The following is a 2,332-nucleotide window of genomic DNA, read 5'->3' as shown; positions in this document are numbered from 1 at the left end:
TCATATTCTCGGATCCAAGGGGACCTCTTTTACACTAGACCAGATCTCATTATTCGTAGATGTGTAAGAGAGGAAGAAGTGTTTAACATTTTGAAATCTGCCCATGATGAACCTTGTGGGGGCCATTTCACTAAGAAGAGAACTGCATATAAGATTTTATGAGTTGGCTATTTTTGGCCTTCCTTGTTTAAGGATGCCAAACAATATGTCAAGCAATGTGATAGCTGTCAGCGAATGGGTCAGCCTGTCCAAGCCAATGAAATGCCTTTATGTCCTCAGGTTATGATTGAGCCTTTTGAAAAATGGGTTATTGATTTTGTAGGACCTATAAATCCAACATCTTTGAATAAAAAACATATTTTGGTTTGTACATATTTTGTTACAAAGTGGGTAGAGGCTAAAACTGTTTCTTTTGCTACTGAAAAAGTTGTTGTTGAATTTTTGTTTGATGAAATTTTTACTAGATTTTGTGTTCCTAAAGAGATTGTTACTCATAATGGACTACAGTTTGTATCTAATCTGGTTAAGGGTGTTACGGATCAATACAAAATTTGGCACAGGAAATATACACCATATCACCCTCAAGAAAATGGCCAGGTGGATTCTACCAACAAGGTGATCGAATCCATCTTTACCAAAATAGTAAAACTACATAGAAATTATTTGGCCAGCAGATTTCCTAAAGCCTTATGGGATTATTGAAGCACGTGGAGGAACAGTACGGGGCATACACCATATGATTTGGTATACATAAGACAATTCCTTTTGTTAATTGAGTTCCAGATTAAAAGTTTTTGAATTTCAGTTTAGTTGGGGTTAGATCTCTCAGAAGCACAACAACATTGTCTATTGTAGTTAAACAAGATAGATGAATTTCAAAGAGATGATGTTCAACAAAATGAGATAGTGCAACAACAACACAAGAAGTGGAATGACAAGTTGATCAGAAAAAAAAAGTTCCAACCAAGTGATTAGGGACTCCTTTATGACTCTAGATTTAAACATTTTAAAGGGAAATTCCATACACACTGGTTGGGACCTTATGAAGTGGTTACTTCTTTTGAGAACGGGGCTATAAAAATTAAAACCGTTGATGGGTGAGAGTTAATATTCATTGTGAATGGAAATATAGTTAAAGTATACTTTCATCTTCTCAAAAAGAAAGATTTCATGCAGCAAGTGCAATAGTAGTATGAACTAAAGATGGTAGGTAGCTGTGCCAACCTATTACAAATCTGATCCTTTATTTTCTAGAAATAAAAATAAAAAGAAAAAGAAAATCCAAAAAAAAAAATACAAAAAGTAAAAAGAAAAAGAAAAAATATTTTGCATGTGGTCGCGAAAATAAATTTACTGACATGATCACAGAAGGATCAACCTGAAAACCATCATGCTGGTAGGAGGATCAAATTTTAATAAAATGGGAATGTTGCTTGATCTTTATATGTGCTAACCATCACTGAGAAGAATCAGGATTTTAAGTGTAGGAACCAAGACCTTATCCTAGTTCGGGACAACTAACACGGAAATTTTTATGGAAGCAACACTCAATTCTCGGTGTAGTTATTTTTGGTTCAACACTATTCAGGAAAATTTTGAGTTGAAACTCTGCCCTTCTTCTATTCATTTTTCATGAGTGTCCCTCTATAATTCTTCCTTTCTGTCCTATTGATATTGACCATCCCTTTCTTCAAAAGAGATTGTCCCTATACGATTTCATTTTTCCTTATTTTCCCTTAAAAAAAATTCCATATCCCTTTTTCTGTATATCCCTCTTGGATTGGTCTCTCTTGAGTTCCCTGATTGATCTCCTTCCCATTCTAAAATTTACCCCTTTCCTAGTTATTTTTTTCCTCATGGACTGTATTGCAAGATCTAATAAGAATTCATGTATCAGATCGAAAGGCACATGATAATACCAAGAACTGGCGAATAAAATCTCCTTTGAAAACTCTGCAAATTTCAACCTGTATATTGTATTTTTATTATGAATCTCTTTCCTTAGATATGCCGCAACACTTTCGAGTGCAGGAACAATGATATTCCTCAGTAAAGGAATGTGTGTTTCAATGCAAGAATTTTGGAATTTCTGGCACAAGAATACGTGTTGTTGTGCACTCTCGAGTGCAAGAACATGTATTCCGGTGAAGGAATGGTAGTATTTCTTAGTACATAAATGTTTGTCTTAGTGCAGGAACTAAAGACTCCTAAGTGCAAGAATGCACATTGCAGTACATGAATGTCTGGTATAAGAAGGCATGCTTGGAACAAGAGTTTGGTCTAAGAATGGGGGAAATTTAATTTCATTCGGCATAGGGGTCTCCTTCAGGCT

The sequence above is a fragment of the Pinus tabuliformis genome, chromosome 9 (genome assembly GCF_031772625.1).
Source record: "Pinus tabuliformis cultivar Carrire ecotype Pingquan chromosome 9, CPIR1, whole genome shotgun sequence".
Lineage (NCBI taxonomy): Eukaryota > Viridiplantae > Streptophyta > Pinopsida > Pinales > Pinaceae > Pinus > Pinus tabuliformis.
This window is presented reverse-complemented; position numbering follows the sequence as displayed.